Source organism: Eleginops maclovinus, chromosome 23 (assembly GCF_036324505.1).
Source record: "Eleginops maclovinus isolate JMC-PN-2008 ecotype Puerto Natales chromosome 23, JC_Emac_rtc_rv5, whole genome shotgun sequence".
Lineage (NCBI taxonomy): Eukaryota > Metazoa > Chordata > Actinopteri > Perciformes > Eleginopidae > Eleginops > Eleginops maclovinus.
Genome location: NC_086371.1, coordinates 27,286,829 through 27,305,497, shown reverse-complemented (window position 1 = coordinate 27,305,497; position 18,669 = coordinate 27,286,829). Strand labels below are relative to the sequence as shown.

General features: G+C 44.3%; 1 long non-coding RNA gene and 7 other non-coding genes across 8 annotated transcripts; 5 read left to right on the top strand and 3 right to left on the bottom strand.

Annotated features, from left to right (window-relative positions):
- Nucleotides 1–3,964: 3,964 nt before the first annotated feature.
- Nucleotides 3,965–4,038, bottom strand: trnat-ugu (transfer RNA threonine (anticodon UGU)). The gene has a single exon. It is a non-coding gene; the product is annotated as a tRNA-Thr (tRNA).
- A 2,468-nt stretch (nt 4,039–6,506) lies between these two features.
- Nucleotides 6,507–6,580, top strand: trnat-ugu (transfer RNA threonine (anticodon UGU)). Its single transcript has one exon. It is a non-coding gene; the product is annotated as a tRNA-Thr (tRNA).
- A 757-nt stretch (nt 6,581–7,337) lies between these two features.
- Nucleotides 7,338–7,411, bottom strand: trnat-ugu (transfer RNA threonine (anticodon UGU)). The gene has a single exon. It is a non-coding gene; the product is annotated as a tRNA-Thr (tRNA).
- Nucleotides 7,412–7,584: 173 nt separating this feature from the next.
- trnal-cag (transfer RNA leucine (anticodon CAG)) lies at nt 7,585–7,667 on the top strand. Its single transcript has one exon. It is a non-coding gene; the product is annotated as a tRNA-Leu (tRNA).
- Nucleotides 7,668–15,969: 8,302 nt separating this feature from the next.
- Nucleotides 15,970–16,043, top strand: trnan-guu (transfer RNA asparagine (anticodon GUU)). The gene has a single exon. It is a non-coding gene; the product is annotated as a tRNA-Asn (tRNA).
- A 329-nt stretch (nt 16,044–16,372) lies between these two features.
- trnag-gcc (transfer RNA glycine (anticodon GCC)) lies at nt 16,373–16,443 on the top strand. Its single transcript has one exon. It is a non-coding gene; the product is annotated as a tRNA-Gly (tRNA).
- Nucleotides 16,444–16,731: 288 nt separating this feature from the next.
- On the top strand, nt 16,732–16,804 carry trnam-cau (transfer RNA methionine (anticodon CAU)). The gene has a single exon. It is a non-coding gene; the product is annotated as a tRNA-Met (tRNA).
- A 596-nt stretch (nt 16,805–17,400) lies between these two features.
- On the bottom strand, nt 17,401–17,991 carry LOC134859756 (uncharacterized). The gene is made up of 2 exons (XR_010165153.1): nt 17,687–17,991; nt 17,401–17,454 (listed from the first exon to the last, which is right to left on the bottom strand). It is a non-coding gene; the product is annotated as an uncharacterized LOC134859756 (long non-coding RNA).
- Between the last annotated feature and the right edge of the window lie 678 nt (nt 17,992–18,669).

Sequence of the window (18,669 nt, the reverse complement as noted above, 5' to 3'; positions counted from 1 at the left end):
AATCCAGACCCTGACATTTGCATACAATGCGACAGTGCATGAGACGACTGGCTACGCACCCTTCCACTTAATGTTTGGTCGGGTTCCAAGGCTCCCCGTTGATGTGATGTTCAAACAGGTCCTACATGACCCAGTGGTTGTTGACTATGGCAGCTATGTAACAACGCTTATGTCCCACCTCCATGAAGCAGCAGACATTGCTCGAAAGCATGCCATCAAGGAGCAAGACAAGCAAGCCAGAGGTTACAATCGAAAGATCAAGGGGACTTGCCTGAGCGTGGGAGACAGAGTACTTCTCGCCAACAAAGGCGAGAGGGGAAAGAAGAAACTTGCGGACAAGTGGGAACCAACAGTCTATACTGTCGTGGACAGCAACCCACAGACCCATGTCTACATGTTGGAAGATGACAAGGGTAAAACAAAGGTAGTGCATCGCAACCTTATCCTGGATATCAGCTTCCTGCCCATAGAGTCTGCTCAAGGAAACATGCCGGAGACCGAGAACAGTCTTGATGATTCAGAGGACGGGTCTCGGATGGAGGATCTCGTCAACTCTTTGGATGAGGAAGAGGGTTCGGAGGATAGGACAAGCGCATGGGCACTGAGTGGGGCGGAAGACACTGCCAGTCACCGGTCCTGTGACGGAGCTGATACAGACGAAGATCAGTCTGATGCAGAGCTAGATCAGTCAAGTGTACCAGATACAGCATCAGTGATCGACGCAAGCAGTGTCCAGTCATTCAGACCGGTTACAGCGTCAGCAGTTGACACATCAGACTCAGTGTCGATGGTTGACACAGGCCATGTCCCGACCGCTATTTCTGACACTTTACCAACGGTTGCAGAACAGGGCCGAGACAGCCAAGTACCCACTCAAGCAGACACGCAGGGTGTGGTCAGGACACGTGCTGGCAGGGTTGTTAAGAGAGTCAGCCGTTTTGTAGAGACAATGGCTCAGAGGCCGACCAGCATGAGGGGGTTCGCAAACTCTTTCAGTAAGAGATCCTAGTCTCTTCTTACCCTGTTCTAAAAGGGGCTGTATTATTTCTTCTTGTTTGTTTTCTTTTATTGAGATGTTTCTTTTTTTATCGTTGCCTTTTTTTTTTTACATTTTGCAATGTGTCGCTGTAAGTGATGTACTGTTTACTGTATGTGCTCACGAGTACGGTTTGGGACTCAAGTAGGCCGGGTAGTTTGGTGTACACGGCACCAAGCAATTCTAAGAGGGGACTAAGGGTTGATCACCCTTTTGATTTCTCTGAACCTGTTTACCAGGTAGCTTCTAGCTGATTGTGAAGATGGTATCTTTATGTGAACCCGTGCCAGTTTTAACCCAGTGTTAATGTCCCTGTCAGTGTAATGTCCTGTCAGCCGCTCAGGATTTTGGTGTAATTCAGGAGGGGTGAATGTAGCAGGTATATAAATATACAGGAATGCATTCCACCAATAATCCCTCACGTTTTATTTTATTGTTCCAATGTTATTTATTGTCACTTTTATTTTGGTATGTTTACTACAAAAGACCGTTTTGGGAGCTAATGCTTTTATTTTGAAGTCTTCACTTTCGGCAGTGACGTCATCTACCTGCGTTGCACCCTCTCTCACTCAGTTGTTTGATGGCAGACTGAGGTGAGGAGAGTTTGTCATGTGCTCTTTGTAGATTTCTGTTTCTAAAAGATGTTTACAGTGTTTATATAATCTTAAACTGTGAAACAAGGTTATAATATCATTCCATGGTGCTAATGTGTTGCTGTGTAGTTGTTTTGCAGAAGTTTGAGTGTTTTAGCAAACTTTTAGTTAAGCGTACTGTTTGGCGGCACTTGTGAGGACTCACACACAGCACCTGCAGCATGTTTAATGGCGTCTTTTCCCCACCACAGACTGGTGTGTTGCAGACGTCCATCTGTATTAATGCTGCTGCATTATTGTGGTTATTTCATGCAGGTATGTTTGTTGCTCCCATGTTTTTGGTCTATTGTGTTTTGTACTATGTGTTTATTTTATTGTTTTATAAGTACTAGTCTCTCAGTTGTTTGATGGCAGACTGAGACTGGTGTGTTGCAGACGTCCATCTGTATTAATGCTGCTGCATTATTGTGTTTATTTCATGCAGAGGAATAAATACGCCACAGTTTCGGTTAAAGACAACAACCGAATCTCCTTGTCCATCAAACACACACAACACAACGCAGAGTCGTAGCAAGGGTCTGCTGAGAAGTAGGCCCAGACCGGCTACATAAGCATGTGAAAAGGACCATTCTCCAGTATTTAAAGTAAAAGTACTCTAACCCTGCCACCGATGACCTGCTGAATATGGCCTCCCTCGTCAATCCACGGTTCAAAGTATCATACATAGCCAACGACCGAAAAGATTATGTCAAGACTAAAGCAGTGGCAAGAATTCAAGCCCTGCTGGAAAGGCAGACGCAAGCTGCATCCTCCACAGATTCACCACCACATGCCAGTACAGGAGCTGCTGAAGAAGTTGGAGAGCCCAAGAAGGTTAAAGCGTCTGGGCAGCTTTTTCAAAACGGCATCCATTCCTGGCCCAGCTACTCTCCCTGACAGAGACGCCTTTGAAGTAGAGCTACAAAGTTACCTGCAGGCACTGCTGTGGACGGAGAGTGGTGGAAGCTGCACCAGGCTAATTTTCCAAGAGTGGCAAGCCTGGCTCGGAAATACTTGTGCATTCCAGCTACCAGTGCCCCATCAGAAAGGGCATTTAGTACTGTTGGCAATATTGTTACATGCCACCGGTCTGCACTAAAGCCAGAGAATGTGGACAGGCTTGTGTTCTTGGATAAAAATCTGCCGTAAACCGGTGTAAAACTAATGCTCAGTGTTTGCTTTTGTGTTTGACACACACACACACACACACACACACACACACACACACACACACACACACACACAGTACATACAATTTTGTTGTTGATCTTCATTTACTGAAAAGAAAAATATTCGACTTGAAGTACTGTCTAGCATTGGTGGCAACATTGTAGTGTGCCACTAATCTGCACTAAAGCATTTTGTTTACAGGCTTGCGTTCAGTCTACCTCTAAAGTCTCTAAAGCTTATTGTTGATTTGCACTCCATTTGATGTCAGTTTCAATTTTGTATTTATATGTTTGGGCAAAAGATACCTCTTTACTTTAAGTTTTTTACTATTTAAATGTCTGCATGCTTATATGTTGTCTTATTTATTGAAGAAAAGTGAAGGGGAAAGCAGCATTTTGCACTGAAGTAATGTTATGTAATGTCATTTTAAAATGTACATTGCCTTGTTTTTTTTGTATACTGCTTGGAAGTTATGTTACAAAGTTTTCTATAATTGCATTTTTCACAATACATCTTATTGAAGCAACATTCTTGACTATTTTATGTTAATACTTACGAAAACAACTTCCTGCTAAAATGCCTTTACTATGGGCATATGGTACACATTCAGAAATGATTATATTGACATTTACACACCAAAGTATACCGCAATATATACCATTTACCGTCTATGGTTGTAATTATACTGCAATATAAATTCTAGGCCATATCGCGCACCCCTATTCTCTCCTAGTGTTAACATTATTTTCTTTTATTTTCTATTATATTATTACATCTTTAATGCTGGTTTCTTAGGCTTTAGCCTTGCACTGTAAGACTCCGTTGCAGTACACCATGGCAGACCTTATCCTTGAGCACTTTACAATGCACACTGAATAACAGGGTCAGGCCCTGCCACTGCAACCGTCCTATGCATATAGTTTTTCTATTTACATTCATGTGGATTTTGATATCATTTTTTTTTTATGTTGTATGTCCGATCAACCTACTGACCTACCTACCTAACTCAGTTGTTACTTTGGATTACTTTTGCAACATTTTGGTTTCCATTAAACTCCTTTGGGAATCTGGAACCTTTCCGACTTATTCATGAAGGCTAAAGAGAGGGACTATCTGTGCAACAGATAGGCACTGCTGGGATTTGAACCCAGGATCTCCTGTTTACAAGACAGGCACTTTGACCAACTAAGCCACAGCACCCTCAGGGATTATTTCTTCTTTTATATCACAGGAGATTATATTTCAGTTTGTTTAATCTATGGAAAGAGGTAAAACAGCCCCGGTAAGTGTGAGGGCCTGTTCAGTATTGGACTTGTTGAGCATTAATGAGTTTTATTTTTCAGGAAAAATGTACTGTAGGATAGTCTTTTTCAGTCAGCATCGCCGAGCGGTCTAAGGCGCTGCGTTCAGGTCGCAGTCGCCTCTGGAGGCGTGGGTTTCAAATCCCTATTCTGACAAATGGAAATGTAACCTTCAGTCAAACATGAACTTGGGGAATTTAGCTGTCTCTGACTGGTACATGACCAAATCCAGTGTTGCAAGAGCTATATTGACTCATACCGACAGTGGTGGGCCGTCAGGGCCAGCAAGGCCTTCTCTGCTGGCCTAAACATCATCAGAATATAAATAAAATTTTGATATATTTTTTCCACAAATACGTATTAAATTATTCCCCATAGTCTATTCTCTTCATTTTATAGCGTTCGTCTTGGCTGCGCTGCTTCCAGCCTCAGAACGAGATTTGGAGGGCTGGCCTTTATTTTAGAGCTTTTATCCAATCATATTTCAGCCATAATGTGTTGCTAGGGTCAAAGAAATCTGCCCTTAGGCCTTCAGAATCAACAGTGCGGGCGCCTGTAGCTTAAAGTGAACGCAAACAAAACTGTGGCGTTAACCAATCAGATTTCGAGGTGGCGACAACGGGCCAGCTAGCAGGCGTACGCTAACGTTAGCACGTGCACATCTTCTGATTGGATACGCACTATTGAGAGGCAGAGCTAGGCAGTAGGCAGAGACATACAGTCTATTGGCAAAGCTAGCAAACAGAACTAGAACTTGAGCGAGCTAATTTGTGTAGATTTCTACAAGCTAATTTTTTCAACCCACAATGGCTGAAGGAGGAGAAGAGATCTATTTGGTAGAAGATATAATTACAACGCCATTTTCAAAACAAACTTTTCAAGTAAAGCTACACATCTTGAAAAGGGAATGACCAACTCCAACGCTAGCGAGCCTAGCACAGCAGGGAAACTACGAGCGGTACCCCTGGCTCACAGCCTCCGAGAGGCACTGTAAATTGTACTGCCGGGAATGCCTGGTATTTGCAACTGATCGATTTGGTGTTTGGAGCCACACTAAATTTGCAAACTTGAGTTGTCTAACCCAGGCAGCAACGAGACACCAAAGCACAGCTGGGCACTTGGAAGCACTGGTGCTTTTGAAAACCTTTGGGGACACCCGAGTGGATCTACAGCTCAACGAACAAGTGCGCAGGGAAACGGAGCTCCACAACGAAATGGTGAACAAAAATAGGGAAATATTGAAAGACTGATTGATTGTGTCCTGTTTTTGGGTAAACAGGAACTTTCATTTATGGGACACGAGGAAAGCGCCGAGTCCAGAAACAGAGGAAACTACGTGGAGCTTCTTTCTTTTCTTGCTGAGAACAACACAGATTTGCATTCCTACCTGTACACAAACAACATGTTTACTGGGACGTCAGGCAAAATACAAAACGACCTGATTTATGCTATTGCTGAAATGATGGGAGAAGAGATCAAAATGAAGATAAAAAAAAAAAGCACCCTTTGTCGCTGTTATGGTGGACGAGACGTCAGATGTGGGTAATGTAGCACAGTTGGCACTTGTCCTGCGTTATTTGACAGACACAGGTGTCAAGGAGCGGTTTGTCAGATAATCTGATTAATTAAGTTAACTGTAAATGCTGATGTATTGATTATAAATGCTTCGGAAATATTAATATAACTCTGTTGTACTTGACTATGTTAAGGTGATGCAACGCCCGGTTATACTGCGTTTCTGTCTAAATGTATAGTTTCTAGAGCCATGGCGTCATAATGATGGTATTAAGAGGTGGAATAATTCAGGTAGGACTGTGTAGGACATCACTGAAGGCCTAGGTGTGAAATGCACGGCCCGCCACTGCATACCGATATGGGGGAAATTCAACAGTTCTGATACAAAATGAAAAAACCCAGTTCCTTCAACATGTTTACATTGACTAAGTTTTTACTTTGGATTTCAGTTTTTTCTTGCGGAGGTTAAAAGTCTCCCTCAGATATGTACTTCACATTCCTGTGAATACATCTGGTTCACACATTTGGAAACTTGAAGAAATGTACTCGCAAAAACCAAATTTTGCCAATTCAAAATGAGCGATTGAAAGAGGTGAGCAGAGTGGCGCAGCTGAAGCGTGCTGGGCCCATAACACAGAGGTCGATGGATCGAAACCATCCTCTGCTAATTGTAAACAGGTTGGGTCAGTAGGGACGTTGTCCTTTCCATCCTTATTGAGAAGGAAAGACTTACATTGTTCAGGAAAAATGTACTGTAGGATAGTCTTTTTCAGTCAGGATGGCCCAGCGGTCTAAGGCAAAACAAACTGAAATATAATCTCCTTTGATATAAAAGAAGAAATAATCCCTGAGGGTGCTGTGGCTTAGTTGGTCAAAGTGCCTGTCTTGTAAACAGGAGATCCTGGGTTCAAATCCCAGCAGTGCCTATCTGTTGCGGTCTAAGGTGCTGCGTTCAGGTCGCAGTCTCCTCTGGAGGCGTGGGTTCGAAACCCTCTTCTCACAAATGGAAATGTAACCTTCAGTCAAACATAAACTTGGGGAAACTAGCAGTCTGTGACTGGTACATGACCAAAGCCAGTGTTGCAAGAGCTATATTGACTCATACCGATATGGGGGAAATTCAACAATTCTGATACAAAATGAAAAAACCCAGTTACATTGGCTCAGTTGTTACTTTGGATTTCAGTTTTTTCTTGAGGAGGTTAAAAGTCTCCCTCAGATATGTACTTCACATTCCTGTGAATACACCTGGTTCATACATTTGGAAACTTGAAGAAATGTACTCGCAAAAACCAAATTTGACCAATTCAAAATGGGCGATTGAAGGAGGTGAGCAGAGTGGCGCAGCTGAAGCGTGCTGGGCCCATAACCCAGAGGTCGATGGATTGAAACCATCCTCTGCTAATTGTAAACATTTTGGGTCAGTAGGGACGTTGTCCTTTCCATCCTTATTGAGAAGGAAAGACTTTCACAAGACTAAGCATCAATTCTCTAAAAATATGAAATTGCTTAACTCTTTAGTGCTAAAGTGGACACTATGTTATGTCGCAAGACGCTAATGCAAACAATTTTGCTATATTCAGCTTTTACAACTTTTTGGTTTCAATTAAACTCCTTTGGGAATCTGGAACCTTTACGACTTATTTATGAAGGCCAAAGAGAGGGACTATCTGTGCAACAGATAGGCACTGCTGGGATTTGAACCCAGGATCTCCTGTTTACAAGACAGGCACTTTGACCAACTAAGCCACAGCACCCTCAGGGATTATTTCTTCTTTTATATCACAGGAGATTATATTTCAGTTTGTTTAACCTGTGGAAAGAGGTAAAACAGCCCCGGTAAGTGTGAGGGCCTGTTCAGTATTGGACTTGTTGAGCATTAATGAGTTTTATTTTTCAGGAAAAATGTACTGTAGGATAGTCTTTTTCAGTCAGGATGGCCGAGCGGTCTAAGGCGCTGCGTTCAGGTCGCAGTCTCCTCTGGAGGCGTGGGTCTGAATCCCTCTTCTGACAAATGGAAATGTAACCTTCAGTCAAACATAAACTTGGGGAAACTAGCAGTCTGTGACTGGTACATGACCAAATCCAGTGTTGCAAGAGCTATATTGACCGATATCATACCGATATGGGGGAAATTCAACAATTCTGATACCAACTTGACAAAATGAAAAAGCCAAGTTCCTTCAACATGGTTACATTGATTCAGTTGTTACTTTGGATTTCAGTTTTTTCTTGAGGAAGTTAAAAGTCTCTCTCAGATATCTACTTCACATTCCTGTGAAAACATCTGGTTCACACATTTGGAAACTTGAAGCAGCAGCAGTTCTACTCCGAGTCCCTCCCGGATGACTGAACTTCTCACCTTATCCCTAAGGGAGATGCCAGCCACCCTGCGGAGAAATCCCATTTCGGCCGCTTGTATCCGCGATCTGGTTCTTTCGGTCATGACCCATCCTTCATGACCATAGGTGAGGGTAGGAACGAAGATGGCCCGGTAGACAGAGAGCTTTGCCTTCTGGCTCAGCTCCCTTTTCGTCACAACGGTGCGGTAAAGCGACTGCAGTACCGCTCCCGCTGCTCCGATTCTCCGGCCCATCTCACGCTCCATTGTTCCCTCATTCGAGAACAAGACCCCGAGATACTTGAACTCCTTCACTTGGGGTAAGTTGTCATTCCCTACCTGAAGTGGATAGTCCATTGGTTTCCTGCTGAGAACCATGGCCTCAGATTTGGAGGTGCTGATCCTCCTCCCAGCCGCTTCACACTCGGCCGTGAACCGATCCAGTGAGTGCTGAAGGTCACAGACCGATGAAGCCATCAGGACCACATCATATGCAAAAACCAGTGGTGCAATCCTTAGCCCACCGAACTGCAGACCCCCTCCCCCACGACTACGCCTAGAAATCCTGTCCATGAATATCACAAACAGGATTGGGGACAAAGCGCAGCCCTGGCGGAGGCCAACCCTCTCCGGAAATCGGTCCGACGTGCTACCGAGGACCCGGACACAGCTCTCGCTTTGAGAGTACAAAGATTGGATGGCCCTGAGTAGAGACCCCCTTACCCCATACTCCCGCAGCACCTCCCACAGTATCTCCCTGGGAACCCGGTCATATGCTTTCTCCAAATCCACAAAGCACATGTAGACCGGATGAGCGTACTCCCAGGCCCCCTCCAGGATCCTTGCGAGAGTGAAAAGCTGGTCCGTCGTTCCACGACCAGGACGAAAACCGCATTGTTCTTCTTCAATCTGAGGTTCGACAATTGGCCGGACCCTCCTTTCCAGCACCTTAGAGTAAACTTTCCCGGGGAGGCTGAGTAATTTGATGCCTCTGTAATTGGCACACACCCTCTGATCCCCCTTTTTAAAAAGAGGAACCACCACCCCGGTCTGCCACTCCTTCGGTACTGTTTCCAACTTCTACGCAATGTTGATGAGACGTGTAAACCATGACAGTCCCTCAACACCCAGAGCCTTCAGCATTTCTGGGCGGATCGCATCCACCCCCGGAACTTTGCCAGTGTGGAGCTGTTTAACTGCCTCAGTGACTTCCCCCAGTGAGATTGGAATTGATCTCCCTTAATACTCCAGCTCCGCCTCTAACATAGAGGGCGGAGTTGTCGGATTCAGGAGTGCCTCAAAGTGTTCCTTCCACCGCCCTAACACACTATCAGTTGAGGTCAACAGCGTCCCATCCTTACTGTACACAGCTTGGATGGTTCCCTGCTTCCCCCTCCTGAGGTGTCGGACGGTTTTCCAGAACAACTTTGGTGCCGACCAAAAGTCCTTCTCCATGGCTTCTCCGAACTTCTCCCACACCCGCTGCTTTGCCTCTGCCACAGCTGAAGCTGCTGCCCTTCGGGCCCGTCAATATCTTGCAACTGCGTCAAGAGTACCCAGGGATAACATATCCCGGAAGGCCTCCTTCTTCAGTCGGACGGCTTTCCTGACCACCGGTGTCCACCAGGAGTTTCGAGGGTTACCGCCCTTGATGCACCTAAAACCTTGAGACCACAGCTCCCCGCCGCAGCTTCGGCAATGGAGGCTTTGAACACCGCCCACTCTGGTTCAATGTCCCCAGCCTCCACAGGGATACCTGAAAAGCTCCGCCGGAGGTGTGAGTTGAAGGCCTCCTGGACTTCGGACTCCTCCAGACGTCCCCAGTTCACCCGCACTACATGTTTGGGCTTACCAGGTCTGTCCAGAGGCTCCCCCCGCCACTCGACCCAACTCACCACCAGATGGTGATCAGTTGACAACTCCGCCCCTCTCTTCACCCGAGTGTCCAAAACATGCGGCCTCAGATCCGATGATACGATAACAAAATCGATCATGGACCTTCTGCCTAGGGTGCTCTGGTACCACGTACACTTATGAGCATCCTTATGTTTGAACATGACTAGCACAGAAGTCCAGTAACAAACCACCACTCCGGTTCAGATCAGGGGGGCCGTTCCTCCCAATCACGCCCCTCCAAGTGTCTCCATCATTGCCCGCGTGTGCGTTGAAGTCTCCCAGCAAGACTAAGGAGTCCCCTTCAGGAGCCCCATACAGGACTTCTTTCAGGGTCTCCAAGAAGGCCAAATACTCTGAACTGCTGTTTGGTGCATAAGCACACACAACAGTCAGAGTTTTCCCCCCCCATGACCTGCAGGCGTAGGGAGGCGACCCTGTCGTCCACTGGGGTAAACTCCAACAAAGCGGCACTCAACCGGGGTCTTGTGAGTATCCCCACACCCGCTCAGCGCCTCACACCTTGGGCAACTCCGGAGAAGAATAGAGTCTAACCCCTATCAAGAAGTAAGGTTCCAGAGCCGACGCTGTGCGTAGAGGTGAGCCCCACCAGATCCAACTGGTGAAGCTCCACCTCCCGCACAAGCTCCGAAGAGACTTATAGTAAAAAAGAAGGAAATGAAGAGAAGGAGTAAATCAAGGGGATTTACAGGGAAATATCCGCAGAGGTGAGTATATGTATATGTACATGTATTGTATAAACTCACTGCCTCCCTCATAATGGTGACACTGTCCTCCTTTAATGGGAACGGCCTAAGGACAAGGGGCCGCAGAGATGCGGCCCTGATACTGTGTGGCTCAGACATAATATGCCTGCAAGAGACACATTGGGATGAAAGTTGTATGGAGAATATAAGGAAAGAATGGGTGGGAGAAATGTTTGTTAATAATGGGAGTATGAAAGCTAGAGGGGTGGCAATATTAATTAAAACTGGGGCGGTAATGAATGCAAGGAAGGTTGAGGATGATGGTGATGGGAGAATGATTGGGATACTGTTCGAGTGTATAGGAGAGACGTTTAGATTACTGAATGTATATGCACCGAATGGGGAAATGGGGGGAGCAAGTTTTTTGAGGGATTGGATGGAAAATGTGGGGGGAACTGTATGATTGTCGGTGATTTTAACGTATGGTGTGGAAGGATGGATGTGTCAACGAATATGAGGTTTAGGAATGATTCATCACGTGGTGTTCTAAAAGCAATAATGGAGGCAAATGGGATGAAGGATGTGTGGAGGGAAATAAATAGTAGGGCCCGGTTTTTTCAAGGAATCAAATGGTGGGAGGGATTTTGAAGCAGAGTAGAATAGATTTAGTGTGGAGTAGCATAGGGGGAAAAATCGGCAGAATTGGATATAGGAGCACTGCCATGAGTGATCATAACATCATGGACTTCTGCCTGGGAACAGTTGTCCATGGAAAGGGAGGAGGGGTGTGGTGCTTAAATGCCTGCTTGTTGAATGAGGATGGATACCGGGGTAAAGTGAGAGAATGTATGGAGAAATGGGGAAGCGTGAATGGAGAGGATGTGGGGATGTGTTGGGAGGGATTCAAAAATGATGTGAAGAGGGTGAGCACGAGATATAGCAGAAACAGGAATAAGATAGAAAGAGAGAGAGAGAAGAAAGTTAGGGAAGGGTTAATTCTAGAGGCACAACGGGTATATACAGAAATAGGGAGAGATGTAGAGGAGTACAGCCGTTTGAAAGATGAGTTAGGGGAGATAGAGCAGAGAAAATGTAGAGGAGCTATAGTGAGGAGTAGGGCTAGATATGCAATTGAGGGGGAGAAAAGTACAGCGTTTTTCTTTGGGTTAGAGAACAGGAAACAGGGAAATAACTATATTGAGGGGATATTAGGAAAGGATGGTGAGGTTATTACAGATGTTGTAGGGATAGCAGAGAGAGTTGAGGAGTTTTATAAGGAATTATTTGAGGTAGATGAGTTTGATAGAGAGAGCTTATAACAGGTGATAGACAGCATGAAGAATAGATTGAGTGATGAAGGTAGAAGACTGTGTGAGGGGGAGATATGTTTAGGGGAGATAGAGATAATGATAGCGGGGCTAGGTAGGAATAAGAGTCCAGGGATAGATAGGCTCACTTCTGAGTTTTTTATAGAGTTTAGGGAGGGGCTGGCACCAATGCTCCTCAAACTATTCACAGAGCTAGAAGAGAGGGACACATTGCCGGCTGGAATATCAACGGGAGTGATTAGGTTATTGTACAAGAAAGGTGATAGGAAGAGATTAGAAAATGATAGGCCACTTAGTATGTTAAACACGGATTATAAACTTTTGACACGGGTGTTAGCCAATAGGATTAAGAGGGTGATAAAAACAGTAGTTGGGGAATCACAAGCATATAGCATTCCAGGGAGAGACATTAGTGATACAATAAGCAGTATTAGGGACACAATTAGGCACATGAAGGAGGGAACAGGGGGGATTGTAGTGACTTTAGATTTAAATAAAGCTTTTGATAGGGTCAGTCATAGTTATTCATATAGAGTGTTAGAGAAGGCAGGATTTGGGAGAAGATTAATAGGGTGGGTAAGGAGGATTTATAGCAGTAAAGTTAGTTGTGTTAAGGTTAATGGGGTGGTAACAAATGTGTTTAGGTTAGGGAGGTCAGTCCGGTAAGGATGCCCTCTCTCGGCAATGTTGTATGCCTTATCAGCGGAGCCCGTAGCGACTCTGCTGATGGGGAATAGGTACATAAGAGGAGTGGAGGTGCCAGGAGGGAGGGTTAGTTTAGTGTATCAGTATGCAGATGATACAACAATAACGGTTAAAGATAAGGAGAGTGTTAGGGAAGTATTGAGGACAGTTCAATTGTATGGTAGGGCATCCGGAGCCAGGGTTAATATAGATAAGTCTGAGGTTATGTATATAGGACAGGTGAGGGATGGTAGATTTGATATAGGATTGAAGGAGAACAAAGAATATTTTATGGTGCTAGGCATAAATCTGGGGATTAAGGATATAGAAGGAAGGGATATACAGTATGAGGAACTAATTAATAGTGTTGCCAAGACATTGAATTTTTGGAAGTTAAGGAAACTTAAATTAAGGGGTAAGATAGTGGTGGTTAATAGTTTAATAATGAGTAGAGTAGTTTATGTAATGACAGTCTTAGATGTGCCGGAGAGAGTAGTAAAAGAGATAGATAGGTTAGTGAGTAACTTTATATGGGATGGGAGAGGGTTAGGATAGCTAGGGAAGTTTTAGAGAATGAGTGTAGGGACGAGGGACTGAAACTAATACATTTAAGAAGGAAAATAAAAACAATGAGGATAAAAGTAATGACAAAGTTTTTAATAAACAAAAATGACCAAATATGGAAACTATTTCTGGGTGAGAAAATCAAAAAATGTGGAGGGTGTGGGGAAAGTGGGATTTTCATGAAATATAAGAAAAGGAATGTTGGATGGTATGAGTGATTATCAAAGGGAGGTCTTCGATGCATGGGGCGAGTTTCTGGATGTGGTTAGGTATGAATGCGTGAATGTGAAGCAGGTGTGGGAGCACCCACTCTTCCTGAATCCAAGGATCACTCATGAGCAGTGTTCCTTGTTCAACCTGCCGATGTGGCGAGCGGGGTTGAGGAGGGTTAGGGACTTAGTGTTAGAGTATGTACTGGGATTTATGAGGGCACAGGTGATAGTGGATGAGGTTAGGGAAATAGATCAGATAATGGATTTAGGGACAGCTGAAAGTATGCTTGAGAAGATAAAAGTGGGAATGCCGAGTGAATGGTTAAAAATGATTGAGAGTGAATGTAATATAGAGGATGAAAGTGAGGTGGAGTTGTTCGCGGGGAAGGGAGATGTGAATGTGAAGTTGGTTGATTTAAAAACAAAGTATGTGTATAAATGGTTAAGAGGGGATGTGATTAGAAGGCCTGCATCAGAGAGTGTGGACGAGAGTAGTGAATGGTTTGACTGGCAGGAGAATGTGGAGAAATGTGAGTGTGAAGTGGAACAGTATTAATGTGATCACTTTGACTTGATGTTAAGGCACAACAGGGTGTTTAATAACCTGGTCATTAGTCAATTTGATCCAACAGTTAAGAGAGAATGTGATGTATGTAAGGACCAGGTTGAAGCCTGTATGCATGAGTTTTTTTAATGCAGTGAGCTTGTTGAGTATTTTGGAAGGATGAAAGAGTTAGTTAGCAGATGTTGAAATTAATGGTATGTGAGAGAAATGGAATGGAAGGAGTTGTGGTTGTTTGGTCCGATTGTGAAGAAGGATGGATGCAATGTAAATCTGCTTAATTATGTTCTGAGCCATGCAAAATACGCCGTAAAACTGAGGAGGAACAGTGCCCATTATGAAGGGAGGAAAAATAATGTCTGGAGCATTGTTGTAAGGACCACAAGAAGGGACCTAAACATGCTGCACAGCCACATGGGGAAAGAAACTTTTGAGGAATACTTTATAAATGGAAGCTCCTGATTATCAATGGAAGAAGACAGTCTGGTCTGTAATTTTGGAAAATGATGATGGAATGTTTATTTTGTTGTGGTTTTGAAACGGAAATGGGGGACTCATTCTGAACAAAGAAAAAGACATTGTTTATTTTCGTAAAGAAGTTTTGTTTTATTTTGTTGATTTTTGATTATGTTTTGTTTATTTCATTAATTTGCATGACGAGTTTGGGTTTTTGGTGAGGGAGGAGTAATTATTTGTTAATGGAAATGTCTAAGAAGAATGAAAGGAACCATGCGGGAAATGAAAACACATATTGATATGTAAGATTGTGGAAAATAACAAATAAAAGTAAAATTAAACAAAAAACTGTAAAAAATGTAAATAAAATGTAAATATGTACTTTTTATAATAAAAACATTTTTTTTTTAAAAGGCAGTGCGTCAGTCTCATAATCTGAAGGCCGTAAGTTCGACCCTCACACGGAGCAACAGTTTAGTTAACAACCGCTTGACTTGTTGGGCTTTTGGGAGCCTGTGTGGACTATTGACCCCTACAGCGTTGAGGAGTGAATAGCAAACGTGAGTGTGTGGGCCTTGAATATTGAGGCCAAACACCCTCAATTCAATGTGACATGTGTCTCTGTGGCGCAATCGGTCAGCGTGTTCGGCTGTTAACAGACAGGATGTTGGTTCAAGTCCACCCAGGGATGTTTTGTGCTTCAATTAGCTGTCTAATTAGAACACATTAACAAGCTAGGTGCGATGAAACCTTAAAAGGACCAGAAGAAGAAGTATGATAATGACTTTGACACATTACCAGTTGCGCAATGTCCTTCTATCCAACAATTACATTCAAATCAGAAAGTCTTTGGAGTGCGCACTTTAGAAAAAGTACATTCATGAGGTAACCCTGTGGCTCTAGAGTTTAATGGTGAATAGGTGTGGTGGGCTGTTGCAAGTTCCCACTTCTTTTGATTGGAAAACTGTGCTTGGATATTAGTCATCAAATCCTGGTAAGCATGGACCACTGGAATGTATCCCTTATTTCAGAAACTACAGAATATAATGACATATAAAAGCGTAGAGGCTTGAAAAACCCTCTTTGTTGGCTGAAATTTTGACCTAACCGGCAGCGCCGTAATTTGGGGCATCATGTGAGCATTCAGTGGTCCAATTCTCGCCTGCCACGCGAGAGACCCTGGTCCGATTCCCGGCCAATGCAGGAAGCAGCTCGTCGTTATTTGGAATCAAAGTATAACGCCTGTATGGTCTTTGTGTGGATTCAGAATGCAAAACTGTGGTGAAAGGCTGTTTCCATCCTAGGGGCCCATAGACACACGACTCAGCTTTGTCCACAACACAGATGTATAGCTTCCCCAGGAATCAGCTAAAGTGAGAAATATTACTCTTTAGCTCTTTGGAGCGTACCAGCAAAGATGTTTTGTGGGATGTTATACGTGCTGACTCGGTGAGATTTTGAAAACTCTAGTTAGATTCTAGACATCGGGCGGTGAGGATTGAATAGCAAATGTGAGTGGGTGGGCCTTGAATATTGAGGCCAAACACCCTCAAGGCGATGGAGCATGTGTCTCTGTGGCGCAATTGGTCAGCGCGTTCGGCTGTTAACTGAAAGGATGGTGGTTCAAGCCCACCCAGGGACGTTTTCTGCTTCAACTAGCATACTTATTTGCATACATTAACAAGCTAGTTGCCATGAAACGTTCAGGGAACCAGAGTGAAAAGTATGATCATGATTGTGAAACATTACCAGTTGTGCAATGTCCTTCTATCAAACAATTACATTCAAATTCAGATCCTCTTTGGAATTCAAACTTTCCATGTAAGCATGGACCACTGGAATGCAGCCCTTCTTTCAGGAACTAAAGCATATAATGAAATACTGTATAAAAGCATAGAGGCTTGAAAACCCCTGTTTGTTGGCTGAAATGCTGACCTCACCAGCAGAGTGGTAGTGTGGCAAATCATGTGAGCATTGGTGGTTCAGTGGTCGAATTCTCGCCTGCCACGCGAGAGACCCGGGTCCGATTCCCGGCCAATGCAGCATGGGACCCTTTGTTGTTTGGCATCAGTGTGTAATGCCTGCATAGTCTTTGCCTGGATATTTGTACAGTCGGAATACAAAACTGTCTCAACTGGCTGTTTTCATCCTTCACATACATGGACTTGGACTGGAGTTTCAATGGTGGACATTGGCAGGAATCCGCAAGTCTATAGTTGCATATTTCGTAGGCGTACAATGCATGTTTTCATCATGGTCAACCAGTAATTTCTGTTGATTGAAATAAAACAACATTTACATTTCACGGTTTAGGTTGGCGTACATTTTGTGCCTCGTTAGCGCAGTAGGCAGCGCGTCAGTCTCATAATCTGAAGGCCGTGAGTTCGACCCTCACACGGGGCAACAGTACAGTTACCAACCGCTTGACTTGACGGGCTTTTGGGAGCCTGTGTGGACAGCATGTCGCACTCATAATCTAAAGGAAGGCACTTCAAGCCTATAAAGAATTTTGCCTGGACCCAAGTAGGGTTGGATAGCCAAATTGAGATGGTTGCTCGTTACAATCATGGGAGCACAGGAACACAGAGTCGGCTCTATCTTCTAGATACATGTATGATTTGAAAAATCTTCTAGGTTGGCCACACTATTGACCCCTACAGCATTGAGGAGTGAATAGCAAACGTGAGTGTGTGGGCCTTGAATATTGAGGCCAAACACCCTCAATTCAATGTTCAATTCAATTGAGAAGCCCTGGATAAACGGCGAGGTCCGAGCTAAACTTAAAGCACGGGCCATCGCGCACAGCGGCGGTGATTTGGATGAGTACAGGAATTCCAGGTATGCACTCCGGAGAGCTATTAGCAGTGCGAAAAGACAATACAGGGACAAGGTGGAGTCGAACTACAAGGGCTCTGTACTGCCCTCGCAGTGCATGTGCCGATGCAAGGCTAGACAGTCAGATAACGGTTAGCTAGAAGCCCTCCAAAAAACCACAAGGCTTGACTTTTCTTGTCCTTTAATGAAGTCTTCTTTTTTCCAACATCACCGTAAAACTGCAGATTACAGAAATAAACACACTTTACTTACTTAAAACACAGTGTGAGTTGGCATAGAATGAGTACATTTCAATTAGCCTCCACAAATGAACAAACTGAGAAGAGTTAGCATGTTAACACAAAATAGCATCTCAGCATGAGCTAACGTTAGCGGAGTAGGCTATACTCATAAAAACACAACAAGTAGGTCTTGATATAAAATACACATTTGACCACTTATAATACTTACAGACAAATATTCTCCAAGGCAAAAGCGTTTGTAACCTTTGACAATATGATTTTAACAGTCTGCTTATCTGTCTGTGCGTGCCTCAGCTCTCCTGAGCATGTAATGAGGAGAACAACCGCGCTGGTTACATAGCTGCTGCTAACGCACTGAGCGCTCACTACGATGCGGTTTCTCGAGACCAAAGAAAAGACCACTCACTCTGACGCAGTTTCTTACAACCAAGAACATACACTTTTTAAATCTACGTATGAACTGATGAATTTTAACTTAACTTATTACTTTTAACTTTTTCATCTGCAAAGGCAGAACAGGCTCCAACGCCAGAAATATGTGGTCTGGACTAAAAACAATAACAGACTACAAAAGGACAACGAGTGGTGCTGAGGAAGTGTCTGCATCTCTCCCAGATGAACTGAACACATTTTATGCACGCTTTGAGAGGCCCCCGGCTTTGGAGGCACAAAAGGCCCAGGATCCCTGCTCACTGGTTTTAACCAGTGCAGATGTGTGTAGATCTCTGAAAAGGATCAACGCACACATGGCTCCTGGACCTGATGGCATCCCTGGCCGTGCTCTCAAGGTGTGTGCAGTTCAGCTGGCAGATTTCACAGACATTTTCAATAGGTCACTGCTCCAGTCTGTAGTCCCCACATGCTTTAAAGAGTCCATCATTGTCCCTGTCCCCAAAAAGACAAAACCCATCTGCCTCAATGACTACCGCCCAGTTGCACTCACCTCCATCATCATGAAGTGCTTTGAGCGGTTAGTCAAAACTTTTATCACCTCCTCCCTCCCTGACTCACTGGACCCCCTGCAGTTTGCCTACAGAGCAAACAGGTCCACGGATGATGCCATCTCCCTCACCCTCCACACTGCCCTCTCCCACCTGGACCAGAGGAACACTTATGTGAGAATGCTGTTCATTGACTACAGTTCAGCATTCAACACCATTGTGCCCTCCAAAACCATCATTTAAATCCCCC